This window comes from Lagenorhynchus albirostris, chromosome 18 (assembly GCF_949774975.1).
Source record: "Lagenorhynchus albirostris chromosome 18, mLagAlb1.1, whole genome shotgun sequence".
Taxonomy (NCBI): Eukaryota; Metazoa; Chordata; class Mammalia; order Artiodactyla; family Delphinidae; genus Lagenorhynchus; species Lagenorhynchus albirostris.
In genome coordinates this window covers 52,635,940-52,646,439 of record NC_083112.1, presented here as the reverse complement: position 1 = coordinate 52,646,439, position 10,500 = coordinate 52,635,940, and positions in this window count along the sequence as shown.

Here is a 10,500-nt window from a genome sequence, read left to right as displayed (position 1 = left end):
TATCCTAAAGAAAAGAAGGTCTTTCTTTTTGCTACAACCCCCTAAAATGCTGAGTGGTTAAATCTAACATGAAAATTTGAATGCACACTAATCTCTTTACAATGCTTAATCCCATTTTAGTTCAAAGGAGTTAAATTATGGTATGAAATGCTCACCACTTTAACACATACATGATAAACTTAAATTTTTTTTTAACAGCTAGAGGAATAATTTCATCCCTATTATATTTTGTTTATACTTCACTATTTTTATGTCATCGTAATTTCTTACTGTGTGGGTGAAAGTCTCTATGACCCTGATGTATACATTTCAACTAGATATGGCTAGTCACATATGAACAATATTGATTATAAGATATTTTAATATCTCTAAACCAAACATCTGGAAAAGACCACAAAAATTAATTTAACACTCTAGGAAGGGTTGAATGAAACTCTTACCAGAGAACTCTCTTATTATAGCATTTAGCACAGGACCTTTTACAGAGTAGAAACAAAATAAATTAATAAGTCTAAACCATGGTCTACCTTCATTCTACTTTCATGTTGTTCTGATTCCTCTTCAGTAATATTTTTCCTTTATCCACATATATTTTCATTTTGCATTAGTTTAATTATGGATCATTTAATTATGGAGGTAGCATTAACACTGTGGTTAATAATTTGGGTTTTAGAACCAGGCATGGGTTGGAGTCCTGTCTCATGCTCTCAGTAACTGTATGACCTTGGGAGAAACTCACTGTTATCTCCAGATTTCTCTTTGACATCTTTGACAGGAGGTGATAATAACACCATCCTCACAGATTAGTTATTAGGTTTAAATGACTTAATGCATGTGATACTTTTAGATTATAATTTGGCACATAGTAAGTGCTCAAAAGTAGTAGCTATTATTGTAGTGCATACAAAATTAATGCTTTACTTTTGCCTTTGACCCATTTTAAATACCTTTTAAAGGTTTCTGAGCAATCATATTTAGTATTTTAATGGTTTTATATAATATTCCATAGTTTACCCAATATTTCCCCAACAAGTGGATGTTCATATTATTACTAGTCCTCTTACTTTTATAAATAAACACTGTTATCTGTATCTCTGTTCATTCAAGCCCCCTACCCTACTACCCCCACCTTTTGTATTATTCCTCTGAGCTAAGTTTCCAGAGTGAGATTCCTGTTTCATATGGCATGAACTCTTTATGAATATTGAACTATATTGCAAAATTGTCATCTAAGAAGTTGAACCACTTTACAATGTCAACTGCAATCTCTGCCCTCACTAGTGTTGGTCTTGCTTGCATTTCCTGCTTTGGTGTGTTCATCCCCTCAAAGTCGCATCCCAGCTCGAAACTACTGCATAGTTACCCCTTATTCATTTCACATTAGAATAATTCTTCTTAACCATTGTCTGTCTTTTGGCACCATTAGAATTATTTTTCTGTGGCTTCTTGAATAAAGTTAAAAGTTTTTATTAGTTAAAATAAACCATTGAATCAATTGCCTACTAAGTCTACCATTAAAATTTTTTTTTTTTTGTATTAGGAAACTGCACAGCCTAGTTCCAAGAATACAGGCTTCAAGTCAGACAGATCCGGGTTTAAATCCTGATGTTATTATTTACCAAGCTGGGTAACCTCAGGCGAAATCTGTCAACTTCAATTCCTCATTTAAGATAAGAGCAACCATACCAAACTTGTTTGGTTATTGTGATTTAAGGCATGTGAAATCTTGGTTGGCTTTAGGCACTCAATAAATATTAGTTAATTTACTCTTTCAATTACTACTATGTTCCTACTCTTGCTCTTTTCTCAGAATATTTCCTGGAAATATTTTTCCTCTCCCATTTCCAAACCATTGCAAATGCTGAGATTCTTTATTCTCTCTGCTGAATTTTGGTATTTTTTTCTTTGAAATCATCTTTACTCACTTCTCCATATTAGACTCACCTGCTTCAATGACTACTCTTGTTTGGGATTTGAAGAGTATATAGAATTTTTTTTATTGAATACTAAGCTTATATTGGGATAAAATACTGAAGGAATCCATGAGTTAATATGAAAATATAAGCTGTCATTTGGGTGGGGAAAGCAGAAAAGAGGAGAGAAGACTTTTATGAAATCACTTCTCTTCCCCAGTGAGTGAAACCATGTTGGTTCCTGAATGGCTCTAATATATACTCCTGGTCTTGGAGCTAGCAGAACTTGAGATAAAAGAGACTCAACAGCTCTTGGGCTAATTATGTTTACAAAGTGCTTTCCACTCATCTTAGCCTATTTAAATTTTTAATTGTATAAAAACATTTCCCTGACCTTAGAAAACTTACAAGATGGTTAGAAATATAAACAAAACATTTTTAAAAATCACAGATAAAGATTAGGAAATAACACCAGCATGACATGCGTAGACCAGGATTTTCAAACTTCAGCAGTATGGGAACTGAAGAGTGTATGTGGTCCCTGAAAGTATTAAAATTTAATCAGTAGCAACAACAACAACACCATGTTGACGAAACAAAATACATCTGTGTGACATTCTGTGGGATGCTGCTTTCTAACTACTTGCATGCAAATTATGTTTACAGAACCAGCCATGGTTCAGGAAGAGTTTATGAAGACATTGGTTTTAAGCTTTAAATGACAAGTGGGACTTGAAAATAGGAGGCCATATGCTAGGTAGAAGTGATGGAAGGGGAAAGGCAGAGAAAGAAAAAGTAGATGATCTTTCCTAAGATGAGTGAATGCTTTGATTTTATTTGAGAGGAAATTCATGCCCAAGACAAAAGCTCCAGTGGTGAAAAGGAGTTGATGTTTATACTGTGTGCAGGGGCAAATTACAGAAGGGGATGCCTCCCCCTCCCCTCCCCCCTGGAGATTAACCTAATGAAAGTAATATTTGGTTTAGGATGATTGTGCAGGTGGTGTGCTGAAATTAGGGGACAGAGAAAAGCCTGGAGAAAAAGAGACCAGTTTGAAGATGATTTCAGTGGTCCAGGTACGAGGTACTAAGTATAAAGGTGGTGAAACATGGAAACGGAAGAGCACATAAAATGAAGGTTTCATAAAAAGAATTAATAGGTCTTGAGACCAGATAAAATTTGGAGCTCAGAAAGATAAAGAAATCAAAGTTCATTGATGTTTCAAACTCGGGCAGAATATTAACTAATGAAACAGAGCTAGCTGGCTTTGGGGGGAAGTTCTGAGTGTGATTCTAGATTTATAAAGTAAAATATTTAAGTGATGTCATGTATAGGTAGTTGTGGTGATTGAGATTGGAAGTGCAGGTGTGGAGATCAAATATGAAAGTTACATGGAAGGAGGAAATGAAAAATGATAAACTAGAGTCAGGGGATATGACTTGTTTCAGGACTTTGACAGTGAAAGAAAAGCTAGAGAGATAGCTTGAGCAAGTAGGAGAATTATAAGAAAGTTATTATTTTTCAGGAAAAGGGAGGAAAATTGGGAGGGGCCAGTAAAGTAGGGACACCTCTTTCTCTGCCCAAAGCAAATCACATGATCATATTGTAAAAAAATTAATAAACATAAACCTCAATTAAAGTAGATTGGGGAAACGAGAGAGAAGTGGAGGGGCTCTTCTGTGATGATACTGGAGCCCAACAGAAGAAGAATGATTCCTCTTCTTTCCTGGTAACAACTCAACCAATGAAAAGCCATTGGACTCTTTGTTTACTAGAGTCCTCTCAACTTCCTTTTCCCCTCTATAATAGAGTTTTCCTTCTCTTGTCAAGTGGGGACTTGTACATGGCTCACAATGGTTGTAGACCACGAATTGCAATTCTTTGCTGATCCTGAATAAATCCATTTTTGCTGGAGAAGTAACTGGCAGTCTGTTTTAGGTAAACAATATCAATAAAAGTCCAAATCCCACACTGGATTAGATTCAAGAATTAGGTTCCTTTTTTTTGCTGCTCTGGGGACAGCAAAGAAAGGGAACTCCCTTTCTTGTAGCAAGAGGTAAGATCAGAGTTCAGAGTGGGAAACTACCATAAATTCCTGAAATTGTGTGTGAATTAAAAATGTTTTAGTAGGATTCTTTTTTCACGACCTTTGATATCTGCTTTAGAATTTTGTTAAATGTTTTATTGGGGTTGTAAGATAATAATAGCTTTTTATTAAAAGCTTTGAGAAATTATAACTGCCAAGACCCAGTCACTGTAGTGAGTGACTACAGTAAGTGATTGTAGTGAGTGACTACAGTAAGTGATTATTGTGATCATTCACAACCACAGCAGGCATTACCACTCCTCTTCAATGTCTGGTTTTCCTTCACCTTTGGGCAGGCAGATGGGTGGGCAGCTTTTCCCCACCCTGCTGTCCTGAAGATAGGTATGCATGCAATTTGCTTTTCCCAGGGCGTGTGAGTGGAAGTACTATGTGTTAGTAATGACTCAACTCTTCAACCTGCTTGTCCTTCCCATTGTGATTGATCACGGACATGCATGTTGATGTGAAGATGCTGTAAGACTCAAGCAGGTGATAATGAAGCCAACATGTGAAGGTAAGCTGCCCCAGAGTACTGTCTGTTGTCTGTTGTCTGGGAGAGTGAGAGAGAGAGAAACTTTTGTTGAACTTTTTTTTTTTTTTAAACCGCAGCTTAATCTAGCTTATTCTGATAAATAAAATGACTGAATTGAAAAGTATAAAAAAGGCAAGTTACAGAATGCCTACAGGTCTCCCTTCACTTACCTGAAATGTTTATAGTGGTTCCAAGTATAAATCCTTATACTTAGAATGTAAAATTTTATAACAATAGGTATAAACAGGGTAGTAATAAGAGCTAACATTTAATAAGCTCTTTCTGTATGCCAAGACCTGTTCTAAACCCATCTAAGCTCTGTACATTCTCTCATTTAACCCTCATGACAATCCTAAGAGGAGACTTTTATTAATAGGGCCATATTACAAATAATAAAACTAAGGACAGAGAGGTCTGGGAACTTCTCCATGGCAAATTCAGTGTTCAAACCCAATATGTCTGTTTTTAGGTTCTTTGTGCTTCCAGATGTGTGCGTGAAAGGTGCACAGCAATTGACACTGATGTCTGAATGTCCTGAATCCTGTGTTGTCTGAATATAAAACCCAGCCTTTTCTTCTACTATAATTACATTCATCAGAATTTCAAACTTGAGATCCTTTCTGCTACTAATTAGTAACTAAATCTTTGAACTAAAAGACGTGATACAGATTATTTTGAAGAATTATAACAGTTTGACAAAATGAGAACCCTTGATTAGCCTATGGATGGAAATCAGTCAAAGCCTAGTCAAAATGATTTACATGCAAACCTTGAGAAGTAATTTGACTGATTAGTTGATTCTACACATACATGAAAAACAAACATCACAGATAAGGTGAGAAATCTTTGATTATGCAGATCACTTCATTTATTTAGCACTTCTGATGTGCAAAGGACAGTACTAGGGGTGATGAAGATTCAGAGATGGATAAACATAGCTTAGGGAGCTCACAACTAGGGAGTATGTGACATCAATAATAACAATAATAATAACAACAATATCTCTGAGCATTAAAAATGCGCCAGTATACCAAAAACCATTGAATTTGCACTTAAAAATATGTGCTAGGCATTTCACATACATTTCTTATTTAATCTCCAAATTAATCTTATTTAATAGTTGTCCACATTATAAAATATCCATGGCTCAGGGAGGTCAGGTAACTTACCTGAGGATACACAGTAGGTGGTAAAGCTGGGATTCACATGGAATTTTCTTGGACATCAAGGCCTATGCCTTTCTTTACTAGTATTTCTAAAGGTGTGTTAGATCTATACTGGTGGTAAATCAGAGATTTTAATGTGGTACAAAAATAAGCAGCTTATTTGAAGAGTTAAGGGTTTTACAGTTAATTTTCTACTTACTAAACAATAAGAATATATAGTTTTATTTTAAAGTAAATGTTTTTAGGTAGATAAAATTAAATTGATTTAAATGAAAAATAGTATTTAGGTTTGCAAAAAAATGTGAAGATAGCCCTTGAGTGCTTAAGTGTTGAAAATATTGCTCTAGGCCACACTAGTATGGCTGCAGGAGGGCTGAGGGTCAGGAAAGGCTATGCTGCTGTAACAAACAAGCCCTGAATTCAGGAGTGTAAGAAAAATGGCTTATTTATTTATGGTTCACATTATATACCCAACATGACAGGAAGGGACAGTTGGGGGTGTGGAGGTGTCTCTTTTCCAGGTAGTCACTCAGGAACCTAGGTCCACTAGCTTATGTCACTCAATGGGAGTCTGGAGGATTAAGCAGGGACCATCCATGAAAGGTTAAAGAATTTGGACTTTATCCTGAGGGCAAGAGATCAGTGCTTTTAATGCCTTTTGCTCTATTCACTGCAAGCACAGGCAGTGTCATGGCTAAGAAGATAATACAATATGTTGCCTGGGGACCCATCACTAAGATTTTTGTGATTCAAACCTAATATATGAAAATCCAGGCTTATACTGCAAATAAATATGGGGATTGCTCAAACTGCAAAAAGATTCTTTGCTTAAATAAAGGATTAATTGCAGGGTGCTCTTTAAGAGTAAATATTCCTTAAATAGGCTATTAGAAATGAATATTTATTTAATTCTGTGTAAACCCAGCTTTTTAGAAGCTCTTCTGTGATGCGGAGTTTTACCTGTTTCACAGTGAAGGTAACAATGTACATATTTAAGATATGTGAATATTGTTTTCATTAACATTAACAGCAGAATGGAGTTGTTGGTGTTTTTTTTCCCCACGTGAATGCAATAAAAGCAAGTGTAATTTAGACTGTAAGCATTGGAACAAATACAATTTTGAGAGGCAGGAACATTTCTTTAGTGATTATTTGAGCTCTCAAACTCATAGTTTATGTTTCTATAATACCCCTTATCAAGTAGAATTACAGACTTACAGGGCTATCTTCTTTACTAGCTCTGTCACTGAGGACAGGAGATGTTAGTTAACTTTGTCTTTCCAACACCTGACACAGGTCTGGGCTCTTAGTAGGTGCTCAATAATATTTGCTGAGTGACTAAAAAAATACCTTGCATTTTTCAAACCAAATTCTAAAGCAGAAAGCTTTTCTAGTCAGTTTTGCCTCTGCCGACCATGACTTTATTCTTAATTCATCAGTCCTTACCTCTCTTTAGTTTGCAGGTTTGCTAGAGATAACAGCTAAATCTTTCCTCTAAGTAATCCAAGATAAATAAGAAATACACTTCAAGAGAGCCAATGAATTCTTAAATTGTTGATTCCTGTGACTAAGTGAGAAAAATGAATGTATCTGTGTAGTCAAGAAATAAATTCCAGGCAACCTTAGCATAGTTGTCTAGTTTTGAAACATTAAGGCCAATTTATCAGCCATTACACTCCAGTTAAGTACTAATCAAGTTTGTGTCCCCTCCAAGCTAAGTAATAGAGAAGAACTCTGATTACAAGAGAACACTAAAACCATCTATTATACAGTCTTAAAATGCTTGTGACTTTAATTTCCATGAAGAGCATATGCTTATTGTGTTTAAATGTCAGTTTTACAAAAGGCATACATCACAAGTGGGACAGTCAAGTAATTGGAAAATAATTTGCAAAAACTTGAGTCCTTCCTTTATCACCTCCCACTTTGAAATTTTTTTTTTCCCTTTTAGGTAAATTTCTATTACATCTCTTTATGTCCTAAAGTGTATGTATTGACGCAGCTTCAGCTTTCAAATCCGTACCACTTGTGCTGTTGAGAGCTCTGATTCCCAGATGATCTCCATTCCCTCTGTTCGAGCTTAAGCATCATTTGTTATCCTTGAAATTTATGTGACAAGCCAGAATTGTGGCCATGTATGCATTTGCTTCGGAGAGCGCAGAACATACAAAGCAAAGAGGTAGAAAGCAGATGCACTCAGGGCTCAGATTAGCACTTGAGCTCAGTAATAAAGGACCTGCCAGTAATTAAACCACTTCAGAATAATAAAATGATTGTACACAGTATGGAGGGAGGCCCACCATTAGATTGCTCATCATAGCTAAAGGAAAGGAGGACCTGGGCTTCCAGGGAAGAGGTATTGACCTCCAGATGCTTTCTTTCGACACCTCCAAAACATGACATTGTTCAGGGGTATTAAATCAGTGCATCTTTGTTTAGATGAAATATAATGCTGGGCTGTTAATATATTGATACTTTCTCTATGTTTTAGAGCATCTAGGTCTAGAGACCAAATTTTTTGGAGTTCTTTGTTAATCAGAGAGGCACTATGTAAACTAGAACAAATTTCCTGTGGGTGGGGACCAGCCGTTGTGTACAAGCAGGCAGAGTGAGTCTTCCTCCTCCTGTTATTGTAGTTTCCGTTCAGAAAGCAACACTTAAAGCTATTTAGATGGAGGGGACTGAATAGGGATGAAGAGGCCAATTAACCAATTTTTCTTGGCCTTTCCTCACACATAGACACATTCTGTACAACACCCCAGTTTTGATGTATTATTTTAATTAATCCCAGTCTTTTGAATCCTGCAGAAAAAAGGTTAGCAAATGTAACAATGCTCGGGAGTTTCTTTATCGTAAAAGACACATAATTTCAAGCATTTAATAAGGTAGATTTATTCTGGGTAGTTTAGCTTGCACATTCACTCAAACAGCCCTCCCCAAAGACAACATTAAAAATGTGATTAGTTAGCTGCCATCAATAACACAAAATAGGAAAATGCTCTCTGAAGGGACAGCTTTGTGGAGGGCACTGCACAGTGTGTAGTAAAAATATATGGCCTAATAAGTTTACATTTGCAGGCTCATTTGTTAAAACTCTTGAATTTCTAATTTGTGTCGGAAAGATAAATGGATGGAGCCACAGTAAAGTGTGAGATTAATACTGATGGATGGGGATTCAGTTTTTTGCTAGCCTCTTAGTTCCACACAACCCAGTAGGCAGTTTATAGGAAAACCAAATGTAAATAAAAAGAAGGACATTATTTACTCCGGTTGAGACCAATTACCAGTTATTTTGTTCCTTTCAACCTTACAGTTAAGGAAATTTCTATGTAATTTAATTATTATACTTCAGTAATCAGAAGGGCTACAATTTATAATTTGATGTTTCTAAGATTGGCCTCCAGAAGCTCTATTATGTGAGGAGCAATTAGGGATTGCCCGATTCATTGTTTTTCATAAAATATTTCCCCAGTCAGATTGTCCCTAAAAATTTTTTTCTGGACACAACATGGGAAGAAGACATGGGTTCTGAGGAAAGGCAGAAGAATGGTAGGCTTTTTCACAGCCAAGGGTTTAGGAAAAACCAAATGTGATTTCTGTAGCTGAAGTAAATTTAATGCCTCTTTTTGTTGTCTTAAACCACTCCCCTTCCTCTCCCACTCAAGGCCTTAAGCAGCCCCCTGGCATGGAGTTTCCTAATGCCTCAGGAACTTCCTCTGTATCACTGTTGGCCATCAGATCAGTAATGGCAACAATGGTCAATGGCAGAGAGGGAGGGAAATCAATACCCCAAACACTTAGTTTGATAAAAATCACTCTAAAATCCTGAAATGGGTGCTCAACACATTTGTAAACTCTAGCTCCTTTTACTGAAGCTAGACATATTTCTAATTATGAAACATGTTCTACATCCTGTGCCAACATTTTATAGGATCTACTTGGAGGGGTGGGAATCAGCAAGTTAAATTCCCCTCCCCTCCTCTTCCCTTCTCCTCCCTTCTCGGTCTCTCTCCCCGCTCCACCCTCCTCTCTATCAGGGCATCATCACACACCTGAAAGCGGTCTCCAGGAGGGACTCTCCAATTGTCCCTGAGTTCCTCACTGATTCCACTTGCCTCAGCAAGTCCCAAGAGGGAGTGTAGCACAGAGAAAGGTTTGGCCAAGGGAACAGAACAATCTGAGAGGTGGCCCTGGTTCCACTACCTAAAAGCTGTGTGATGGTCAAATCCCTTATCTTCTCAGAGTCTTATTTTCCTCATCTCTAGAATGGGAACAGTATCATAAAGGCTATATACGTTATATGCATGGAATAAACATATAGTAGTGCTTTAAAAAGTAGTTTAGGGCTTCCCTGGTGGCGCAGTTGTTAAGAATCTGCCTGCCAATGCAGGGGACACGGGTTCGAGCCCTGGTCTGGGAAGATCCCACATGCCACGGAGCAACTAAGCCCGTGCGCCACAACTACTGAGCCTGCGCATCTGGAGCCTGTGCTCCGCAACGGGAGAGGCTGCGGCAGTGAGAGGCCGGCGCACCGCGATGAAGAGTGGCCCCCGCTCACCGCAACTAGAGAAAGCCCTTGCACAGAAACAAAGACCCAACACAGCCAAAAAAAAAAGTAGTTTAATTCCCTGTCTTTAATTAGGCTGAAAAATAACCTTTAAAATGTTAAAAATTGTAAAGGGGAATTAAAAAACAATCAATGTAGAGTTAATTGTGTGACCATGTCTGGAGGTGGTGACGTTCCCCAGAGAGCACCTCCATCCACAGGATGCCGAGGGCACTGCTAGCAGGTGCTGGCTGGCT